This window comes from Ranitomeya imitator, chromosome 3 (genome assembly GCF_032444005.1).
Source record: "Ranitomeya imitator isolate aRanImi1 chromosome 3, aRanImi1.pri, whole genome shotgun sequence".
Lineage (NCBI taxonomy): Eukaryota > Metazoa > Chordata > Amphibia > Anura > Dendrobatidae > Ranitomeya > Ranitomeya imitator.
Window position 1 is genome coordinate 720,724,447 of NC_091284.1, and position 12,055 is coordinate 720,736,501.

A 12,055-nucleotide genomic window follows, 5' to 3' on the forward strand; every position below is an offset into this window, starting at 1 on the left:
TGCTTGGTACTCAAACCGAGTATGTTGGATGCTTGGATGTTCTCGACTAGAATAACAAGCATAATGGAAGTGATTGGGAAACTCAAGCATTTTTCCAGAGAATGGATAAAAATCTCTTTCTCCCTTTCTCTCTCTCGAGTATCTGCGCTCCTAGCATGGGAATACCCCGCTTCTGTGCGGTACACGGCTCAGGTGATGCAAATGAGCTCCTTACGTGGACCCGAGCACTCGAATACCACGATGCTTGAATGAGTATCGAGCGATGCCCATCACACTCACCCATCACTAATCTTTGTCACATGGACATGTGCCTGAGACCTTTTAGTTATTAATAGAGGACTGTATAGAGAACTCTTCAGGCCCAAACCATTTTTGTGCACTCAGTGAGCGGCACAGGCTACAAGCAACAAAACATAAAATACGTAAAATAAACCCATAATAATACACTGACCAGTAATAATACAACATAAATGGTGATCAAGATGTCTTGCACTTATTTAAAGGTACAAGATATTTTTGTCTCTATACACATCTAAAGCTAAATGCAGATTTCTGCTGGTTTTCTGTGGTTGGTGTGAAGTGTACTGAGGACGCTCAGATAGGAGTAATATGGTAAACCTGGCCGTACACTTCAGATAACTATTCTACCCTAGCCCGGCATACATATGGACATGTACATTTAACTTCCAGAACATACATTAAGGTATCATCTATGCTGTGGATTGGTGATGACTTCTACCTACCGTAATATCCCTTTAATATTAGAAACCTTACTGTAAAAAAGCATGTTATACACTTGGATTGGATTAAATTGCCATTAAGTGTAGTTTTCATGATCATGCTGTAGAACAGCTACATGTGGCTTTCAGATCCATGTTTTGTGGCTCACGGCTGTCTGCCAGCTTGGTGAATTGGCACAAGGTCTAGCAAACAGCTCTGAAGAGCAGCTCTCTAAATGGTGACTTTTGAGAGTAGCCCCACACAGAAGAGCAGATCTGGATGCACATATACTCTCCTTGTGGGTTTAGAAATAATTTAAGTATCGGTGTGAATGCTTGATGCAAAAATACTGAATAGTTGTGGGAACCCTTGGATCTTGGTATACTGCCTCAGCATGAGCTGGATGTCGTTTTTGATCCTCTCTCAGAGCTGGATGTGATTTGTGACCCTCTCTCAGAGCTGGATGTAGTTTGTGACCCTCTCTCAGAGATAGATGTGGTTCGTGACCCTCTCTAAGAGCTGGATATGGTTCATGATCCTCACTCAGAGCTGGATGTCTTTTGTGACCCTCTCTCAGAGCTGGATATGGTTCATGATCCTCTCTCAGAGCTGGATGTGGTTTGTGACCCTCTCTCAGAGCTGGATGTGGTTCGTGACCCTCTCTCAGAGCTGGATGTCCTTTGTCTCCGTGGTTCGTGACCCTCTCTCAGTGCTGGATGTGGTTTGTGACCCTCTCTCAGAGCTGATGTGGTTTGTTACCCTCTCTCAGAGCTGGATATGTTTTATGATCCTTTCTCAGAGCTGGATGTGGTTCATGATCCTCTCTCAGAGCTGGATGTGGTTTGTGACCCTCTCTCAGAGCTGGATGTGGTTCGTGACCCTCTCTCAGAGCTGGATGTCCTTTGTCTCCATGGTTCGTGACCCTCTCTCAGAGCTGGATGTGGTTTGTGACCCTCTCTCAGAGCTGGATGTGGTTTGTGACCCTCTCTGAGAGATGGATGTGGATTGTGACCTTCTCTCAGAGCTGGATGTGGTTCATGACCCTCTCAGAGCTGGATGTGGTTTGTGACCCTCTCTCAGAGCTAGATGTGGTTTGTGCCCTGATGTGAATAAACTTAAAAACAGCTACAAAAAGTATAAAACTGGCACAAAAGTGGGTGTCAAATTGGGCACTGAAGGGCAATAATGAAAGGGTTAAACTTTGGACTTCTGATATCACACTGCAGACATATAGGACAGGGAGCCCCACATCAAACCCAGGACCCTCTAGCCTGGCCCAAATGGGTTCTGGGAATCAGAACTGGCATCAAAGTGGACAAACAGACCATTTTCACAGATTTAAATAAGTAACTGATGTTTTTAAGGGGTTAATTGACTTTGGGCCATTGATCTCACACTAAGAGTACATAGATAGTGATGCCCTGCATCAAACCAAGGTCCCCCCAGCCTGGCCCAAATGGGTTCTAGGCTTGCCCACTTTGATGCCAGTTCTGATGCCCAGAACCTATTTGGGCCAGGCTAGAGTGACTGGGGTTTGATGCAGGGCATCACTATCTATGTATTCTTAGTGTGAGATCAGTGGCCCAAAGTCATTTAGCCCCTTAAAAACATCAGTTACTTATTCAAATATGTGAAAATCTGCTGCTTGCCCACTTTGATCCCAATTCTGATGCCCAGATCCCATTTGGGCCCGGGAGGAGGGTCCTGGGTTTGATGTGCGACATCACTATCTGTGTATTCTTAGTGTAAAATCAGTGGAACAAAGTCATTTAACCCCTTGAAAACACCAGGTACTTTTTCAAATGGCCAAAATCGACTGCCCACTTTGATGCCAGTTCTGATGCCCAGAACCCATTTGGTCCAGGCTGGAGAGACCTGGTTTTGATGTGGGGCTCCCTGTTCTATATGTCTGCAGTGTGATATCAGTGGCCCAAAGTCATTTAACCCTTTCATTAACGCCCTTAGGTGCCCACTTTGATGTCCATTTTTGTGCCAATTTTATAATTTTTGTAGCTGTTTTTAAGTGTATTCACATCAGGGCAACTCGCTGCTTTGTATTATTGTTTTGTTATTATTGTGATGCTTATTTTTTGTTGTTAAACCTATAAAAAACAGAAAAGAAAAAAATTGCAGAATAAGAAACTGGATGAATAAGAAACCAACTTCAGCCTCGTATAATTTGAAGCATTTCTGTTGCTATGAACTACAGAGAAGAGCTAACATACAAGTTCTTTTTTATCTGACTTTAACAACTGTCCCTAATCTGTACCCATGGCCCTCAGTAACAGCAAAGGAGGTAGCTGCGATCAGGAGGGTGGGGAAGAGAGGGTGGGGAAAGGATGCCACTGTCTCAAGTTTGTGGTTTAGCAGCAGCAAGTGTGGATAAACAGGGTAAGACTATGTGCCAAAGCCACTTCCAGTGATAGGACAGGATGGGGGACTAGGAGGTAAGAAAGGGAAAAGGGCGTACGGCAATGTGAGGGGGCACATGTGACAGAGACTGAGACGTGAGGCTGTGAGTATTGGGTTTAGTGTTAGACGACAGGTCTTTTAGACTCAGGTTATTGAAATAAGCAAGAAAAGAGTGAAGAACTAATGGGATGGGACAGGAAAACCTCAAATGGCCAAATGTAGTAGACAGCGCAGAGGAATAGACCATACTGAAGACTGCTGACTGGTGAGATCCACTTCGTATCAAGAAACATCATAATTATCTATCAACAGGTTGGACTCCACCAATTTCCACAATGGCACACTATGAATGGTCAAATCAGGAGAACTTCAGGTAAGACCATGGCATTAGCACATTGTGTTTTCTTGACTCTGGCCATTGAAAGACCAATAAAGCACAGTGGCATTTAGTACAGCCTCACACTGGCAAGAGGTTTGTGCCCACCATACACTTCTTCAAATGATTTAAGAGGTTTGGTGCACCCCCTGTGTAAGTAATCCGTGAGAGCAATAGTCATCATTATGTCTGATTACCTTTCTGTTGATATTGGCTTAATTGCATAAATTATCTTAATACTGAAAATGTCAGAAAGGCTAAGCTCACACGAGCATATACAAAAATTATCTCACTTTCATCCAGAGAAAAAGATTTTTTTTCATTTGTATTGTCACTCATATGGCTTTTGTTTTTTTTTTTACTTAAGTGTACAAGACCAAATAAGTTTCTTATGTTAATAATAGTATCTATAAAAACTGGATACTATATGGCTGATCCTTATGGCATCCGATTATTTTGTGCACCCATAGACTTGAATGGACAAATCTCATCCAAAATATGGAAGAAACTAATGCGTGCTGCAATTTTTTTGCACATGGACTTTTGGACCGTGTAAAAAAACAAAAGACGTTCACCTCAACATCCCTACTGAATACCATTGGTCCTAGTGCTGTCTGTGTATTGTCAGTTTTTCCATGGACAACACTCGGATAGAATACATGGTCATGTGAAAGTAACCAAAGAACGAGGGACAGTTTATGCCCACATTTCCACAATAGTCCATTATTTGCTGGGCATAGTCTTATAATACAGATGTGGGCATAGTCTTATAATACAGATGTGGGCATAGTCTTATAATACAGATGTGGGCATAGTCTTATAATACAGATGTTGGCATAGTCTTATAATACAGATGTGGGCATAGTCTTATAATACAGATGTGGGCATAGTCTTATAATACAGATGTGAGCATAGCCTTATAATACAGATGTTACCATAGGCTTATAATGCGGATGTGAACATAGCCTTCTAATACAGATGTGAGCATAGCCTTATAACACAGATGTGAGCATAGCCTTATAATGCAGATATGAATATAGCCTTATAATACAGATGTGAGCATAGTCTTATAATACCAATATGAGCATAGCCTTATAATACAGATGTGAGCATGGCCTTATAATACAGATGTGAGCATAGCCTTATAATACAGAGGTGAGAATAGCCTTATACTGCACAGGAGAGCGTAGACTTATACTACAGATGTGAACATAGCCTTATACTGCAGAGGAGAGCATAGACTTATACTACAGATGTGAACATAGTCTTATAATGCATATGCGAACATAGCTTTATAATACAGATGTGAACATAGTCTTATAATACAGATGTGAGCATAGTCTTATAATACAGATGTTAGCATAGCCTTATAATACAGATGTGAGTATAGCCTTATAATACAGATGTTAGCATAGGCTTATAATGTGGATGTGAACATAGCCTTCTAATACAGATGTGGGCATAGCCTTCTAATACAGATGTGAGCATAGCCTTATAATATAGATGTGAGCATGGCCTTATAATACAGATGTGAGCATAGCCTTATAATACAGAGGTGAGAATAGCCTTATACTGCACAGGAGAGCATAGACTTATACTACAGATGTGAACATAGTCTTGTAATGCATATGCGAACATAGCTTTATAATACAGATGTGAACATAGTCTTATAATACAAATGTGAGCATAGCCTTATAATACATATCTGAGCATAGCCTTATAATACAGATGTGAGCATAGCCTTTGAATACAGATGTGAGCATAGCCGTATAATGCATATGTGAATATAGCCTTATAATGCATATGTGAATATAGCCTTATAATGCAGATGTGAGCATAGGCTTATAATACAGAGGTGAGAATAGCCTTATACTGCACAGGAGAGCATAGACTTATAAAACAGATGTGAACATAATCTTATAATGCATATGCGAACATAGCCTTATAGTACAGTTGTGAGCATAGTCTTATAATACAGATGTGAGCATAGCCTAACAATGCAACTATAAAGATAGACTTATAATGCAGATGTGAGCATACCCTTATAATGCAGATGTGAACACAGCCTAATAATGCACATGTGAACCTAACCTAATAATGCAGAAATAAAGATAGCCTTATAATTCAGATGTGAGCATAGCCTAATAATGCAGATATAAAGATAGCCTTTTAATGCAGGTGTGAGCATAGCCTTTAGTCTTTAATGTATTTAAATCATTGTTTCATCTAACATTAGGTTTAAATTAAACAAAGCAATAAAATAAAAAATACATAATAATAAAAAAAAATAGAAAAAAAAGCCCTCATTCCCATCTGCACAGTTTATATTTGAGTAAATGTTCAATTTCCAGCACCGTCAAGATACATTGAATTGATTACTTTTGGTTGCTTTTACCTGGACATAACCTGCTGGAACTGCAGCAAGCGTGTGGGTGATTTTATACACGACATACAGAGGTGAGACCAACACGTGCTGCTGGTTTGTGCTGAATCTGGACAGAATAAAAATTACAATGACTTAAAGGGTTGTTCTCAGCATGTGAAATGATTCCCTATTCATATGTTTCTATGGAATTGTCGCAAGTAGCTGACTACGGCATTGTGCTTATTCCTACAGTCCCATACACAATAAATGACAGAGCCCTTTCTCGTGATAATTGGAGGACCCATGTCAGATCCCCAGTGATCAGTAATTTACTCACTATTCTGTGGATTGGAGATAACTTGAAACTCTGATAACCCTTTAAAGTGAATGTTTGCCCTTGAACCCCACTTTGTTTTTAAAATGGATCCAAGGTACATTTTTCAACACCAGTCAAAGCTCTGGTTTTCTAAAACAAAGCTTGAAATGCCCTTTATAGACATTCTCTTCATTTACTGTTCGATACAGCGCTCATCAGCCCCCGCAGATGGCTACACCGAACTGGCTTTCCCTAAATATTAACATTCTGGACAGCGGCATTTGCTACTAGAGGGAGCTGAGGAGGAGCTCATTGTATATTGTTATACTAATAACGCATTACGTTCCCGCTAGTGTCACCTACAGGGGCATTAGATGACCGTTAGGAATAACTGGACCAGACTCAAAGGCGTTGGTAGTCTGGTGAAAACAAATTATTACCTATTTACACAAGATCTAATAACTTATTGATCAGTGGGGGTCCGACTGCTGTAACCCGCACCGGTGGGTAGAATGGGGAACTTTTATCCCTGTTAGAATGTAGCAGAAGTGCAGATGCTCACCCGCTGCTCCAGTCATTGCCTAAGGGGCTGCCAAGTGCTGACAGTTTCATAGTGAATGAGTGGAGCGATGTTCGAGCGCCTGACCTGTCACCCATTTTGTTACAAGGACGAAGGTTCTCCATAGGGGATAACAATTCCTCTGTCAACCTATCGGTAATGGGACACCCACTGATCAGTAAGTTATTACCTATTCTGCGGACAGAGGATAAATTACTTTCACTTGCCTTTTTCTCTGTGCCATACATTGTCCCTATCACACTTGCATCCTCCTTAGCCAAGTCTTCACAGTGTCACAATTTTGCTAGAAAGTTATGTAATAACTGAAACACTTGTATTTCCAGTACAGAAGGCACTACAACATAAACTACATTGTGTCTTATCCAATAAACCACATACAAAAGCAGTAAAGGCAGTAGAACCATCAGTAACTGAACATCATCCACATGATATAGAAGCCATTGGGTCACCTTTGTGATAGAAGCGCAGTATTGGCTTGTAGACATGTATCCTGAATGTGCGGGGATTCTGCAGGTCTTCCAACCTACTTCAGTGTTACATTCTGGTGTGATCTACTTACGAAGTATTTTCAGAAAATGGAGAAACTTTGCAATGTGTTGGGCCAACTACAAATACAAACTATGCAATTTCTTGAATTGGCTAGAAGCAATCCTATTATCTGAGCCCAGAAAACGAAAAACAAAAGGGTCCAATTTAATTTGCAAAAAGGGCTTTATTAGTATTTGTGCTAGGTTTACTAAAGGTACCGTCACACTGAGCAACTTTAGAACGATAAAGATAGCGATCCGTGACGTTGCAGCGTCCTGGATAGCGATATCGTTGTGTTTGACCCGCAGCAGCAATCAGGATCCTGCTGTGACATCGCTGGTCGGAGCTGAAAGTCCAGAACTTTATTTCGTTGCTGGATCACCCACTTACATAGATGAATCGGCGTGTGTGACGCCGATCCAGCGATGTGTTCACTTGTAACCAGGGTAAACATCGGGTTACTAAGCGCAGGGCCGCGCTTAGTAACCCGATATTTACCCTGTTTACCATTGTAAATGTAAAAAAAAAAACCACTACATACTTACATTCCGGTGTCTGTCGCGTCCCCCGGCGTCTGCTTCCCTGCACTGTGTCAGCGCTGGCCGGCCGTAAAGCAGAGCACAGCGGTGATGTCACCGCTCTGCTTTACGGCTGGCGCTTACACAGTGCAGGGAAGCTGACGCCGGGGGACGCGACAGACACCGGAATGTAAGTATGTAGTGTTTTTTTTTTTTTACATTTACAATGGTAACCAGGGTAAATATCGGGTTACTAAGCGCGGCCCTGCGCTTAGTAACCCGATGTTTACCCTGGTTACCCGGGGACTTCGGCATCGTTGGTCGCTGGAGAGCTGTCTGTGTGACAGCTCTTCAGCGACCAAACAGCGACGCTGCAGCGATCGGCATCGTTGTCTATATCGCTGCAGCGTCGCTTAATGTAACGGTACCTTTAGTGTAATCAGGAGCAAGGGTATAACATATCTATTGGACCCCATAGAAAAGTCAGGAATAGCCCTCATCTTTATAGTAAGCTGAACAATACTACATTAATTGCTTAAGGACCAACTAATTTTGTGTTTTTTCGGTTCTGTCCCCACACCACCCTTTCTTATTCCAAGAGCCATATCTTTTTTATTTTTACCATTGACAAACCCGTGTGAGGGCTTCTTTTTTGAGGACGGGGACAAGTTGTACTTTTGAATGACATCATCCATTTTATCATGTGGTGTACTGGAAAGAGGGGAAAAAATTCCACGTGTGGAAAATAGTTTGTTTTTTCAGAGTTCATTTTATGGTAAAAATGACCAGGCAATATGATTCCCAAGGTCAGTACAATTATGCAGATACCAAACATGCATAGTTTTTGTTTTACTTACAGTGAAGGAATTAATTATTTGATCCCTTGCTGATTTTGTCAGTTTGCCCACTGACAAAGATGTGAACAGTCTATAATTTTAAGGGTAGGTTAATTTTAACATTGAGAAATAGAATATCAAAAATAAAATCCAGAAAATTACATTATATAAATTATGTAAATTTATTTGCATTTTGCAGTGAGAAATAAGAATTTGATTCCCTACCAACCATTAAGAGTTCTGGCTCCTACAGACCAGTTAGGCACTCCTAATCAACTCGTTTCCTGCACTAAAGACAGCTGTCTTACATAGTCACTTTTATAAAAGGCTCCTGTCCACAGACTCAATGAATCAGTCAGACTCTAATCCCTACAACATGGGCAAGACCAAAGAGCTTTCAAAGGCTGTCAGGATCATAGATCTGCACAAAGCTGGAATGGGCTACAAAACAATACATAAGACACTGGGTGAAAAGGAGACAACTGTTGGTGCAATAGTAAGAAAATGGAAGAAATACAAATTGACTGTCAGTCAACATCGATCTGGGGCACCATGCAAAATCTCACCTCATGGGGTATCCTTGATCATGAAAAAAGTGAGGGATCAGCCTAAAACTACATGGGGAGTACTTGTTAATTATCTCAAGTCAGTTGGAACCACAGTCACCAAGAAAACCAATGCTAACACATTAGGCCGTAAAAGTTTAAAATCCTGCAGTGCCAGCAAGGTCCCCTGCTCAAGAAGGCACATATGCAGGCCCATCTTAAGTTTTCCAATGAACACCTGGATGATTCTGTGTGTGATTGGGAGAAGGTGCTGTGGTCAGATGAGATAAAAATTGAGCTCTTTGGCATTAACTCAACTCGCCGTTTTTGGAGGAAGAGAAATGCTACCTATGACCCATAGAACATTGTCCCCACTGTCAAGCATGAAGGTGGAAACATTATGTTTTGGGGGTGTTTCTCTGTTAAGGGCACAAGACTACTTCACCATATCAATGGGAGAATGGATGGAGCCATGTACCATAAAATCCTGATTGACAACCTCCTTCCATCCGCCAGAACATAAAAAATGGGTCATGGCTGGGTCTTCCAGCAAGACAGTGACCCAAAACAGCCATGGCAACTAAAGAGTGGCTCAAAAAGAAGCACATTAAGGTCATGGAGTGGCCTAACCAGTCTCCAGACCTTAATACCATAGAAAACGTATGGAGGGAGATGAAGCTCCGAGTTGCCAAGTGACAGCCTCAAAATCTTAATGATTTAGAGATGATCTGCAAAGAGGAGTGGACCAAAATTCTTCCTGACATGTGCACAAACCTCATCATCAACTGCAAAAAATGTCTGACTTCTGTGCTTACCAACAAAGGTTTTGCCACCAAGTATTAAGTCTTGTTTGCCAGAGGGATCAAATAGTTATTTCTCACTGCAAAATGCTAATAAATGTACACAGCTCAAAAAAATAAAGGGAACACTAAAACCCACATCCTAGATATCACTGAATTAAATATTCCAGTTGTAAATGTTTATTCATCACATAGTGGAATGTGTTGAGAACAATAAAACCTAAAAATTATCAATGTAAATCACAACCAATATCCCACGGAAGTCTGGAGTTGGAATGATGCTCAAAATCAAAGTGGAAAATGAAGTTACAGGCTGATGCAACTTCAGTGGAAATGCCTCAAGAAAAGGAAATTATGCTCAGTAGTGTGTGACCTCCACGTGCCTGTATGACCTCCCTACAATGCCTAGGCATGATCCAGATGAGGCAATGGATGGTCTCCTGAGGGATATCCTCCCAGACATAGACTAAAGCATCCGTCAATTCCTGGACAGTCTGTGGTGCAGCGTGACGTTGGTGGATGGTGCAAGACATGTCCCAGATATGTTCAATCGGATCCAGGTCTGGGGAACGGACGGGCCATTCCATAGCTTCAATGCCTTCATCTTGCAGGAACTGCTGACACACTCCAGCCACATGAGGTCTGGCATTGTCCTGCGTTAGGAGGAACTGAGGCCCACCGCACCAGCATATGGTCTCACAAGGGGTCTGAGGATCTCATCTCGGTACCTAATCACAGTCAGGCTACCTCTGGCGAGAACATGGAGGACTATGCGGCCCTCCAAAGAAATGCCACCCCACACCATTACTGACCCACTGGCAAACTGATCATGCTGAAGGATGTTGCAGGGAGAAGATCGCTCTCCACGGCATCTCCATACTCTGTCACGTCTGTCACATGTGCTCAGTGTGAACCTGCTTTCATCTGTGAAGAGCACAGGGCGCCAGTGGCGAACTTGCCAATCCTGGTGTTCTGTAGCAAATGCCAAGCATCCTGCACAGTGTTGGGCTGTGAGCACAACCCCCATCTGTGGTCGTCGGGCACTCAGACCATCCTCATGGAGTTGGTTTCTAACCGTTTGTGCAGACACATGCACATTTGTGGCCCCCTGGAGGTCATTTTGCAGGGCTCTGGCAGTTCTCCTCCTGTTCCTCCTTGCACAAAGGCTGAGGTATCATTCCTGCTGCTGGCTTGTTGCCTTCCTACGGCCCCCTCCACATCTCCTGGTGTACTGGCCTGTCTCCTGGTAGCGCCTCCAGCCTCTGCACACTACGCTGACAGACACAGCAAACCTTCTTTCCACAGCTCACATTCATGTGCCATCCTGGATGAGCTGCACTACCTGAGCCACTTGTGTGGGTTGTAGAGTCCTTATCATGCTACCACGAGTGTGAAAGCACAACCAACATTCAAAAGTGACCAAAACATCAGCCAGAAAGCATTGGTATTGAGCTGTGGTCCCCACCTGCAGAATCACTCCTTTATTGAGTGTGTCTTGATAATTGCCAATAATTTCCATCTGTTGTCTATTCCATTTGCACAGCAGCATGTGAAATTGATTGTCAAACAGTGTTGCTTCCTAAGTGGACAGTTTGATTTCACAGAAGTTAGATTTACTTGGAATTATATTCTGTTGTTTAAGTGTTCCCTTTATTTTTTTGAGCAGTGTATATAATTTATACAATGTGATTTTCTGGATTTTATTTTTGATATTCTATCCCCCAATGTTAAAATTAACCTACCCTTAAAATTATAGACTGTTCATTTCTTTGTCAGTAGGCAAACTTACAAAATCAGCAAGGGATCAAATACTTATTTCCTTCACTGTAAGTGGTGAAAAAAAATTTCAGAAGTTTGTAAACAAAAAAAAGTGCTTGTTTCCAGGAGTTGTACCGTCTTCAATTTTTGGGATATGGAGCTGTATGAGGGCCCTTTTTTGTACACAGAACTGATGTTTTATTGCTAAAATTTTGGGGTACATACAATGTTTTGATCGCCTCTTATGACATTTTTTTGGTGTTGTGGTGGCAGCTGAAAAACCACAATTCTGGTGTTTTGA

At 41.9% G+C, this 12,055-nt stretch overlaps 1 protein-coding gene across 3 annotated transcripts in view; it reads left to right on the forward strand.

The window, feature by feature from the left end:
• Nucleotides 1-3,067: 3,067 nt before the first annotated feature.
• Nucleotides 3,068-12,055, forward strand: part of NFE2 (nuclear factor, erythroid 2) — a 40,643-nt gene continuing 31,655 nt past the window's right edge. Inside the window, exons 1-2 of one of the 3 annotated variants that reach the window (XM_069760250.1) lie at nucleotides 3,068-3,111; nucleotides 3,445-3,505. The gene's annotated coding sequence lies outside the window, so the exon portion shown is untranslated. Of the gene's footprint in view, nucleotides 3,168-3,380; nucleotides 3,506-12,055 lie in introns of those variants that run through there. The other 2 variants (XM_069760249.1, XM_069760248.1) reach the window with 2 other exon arrangements.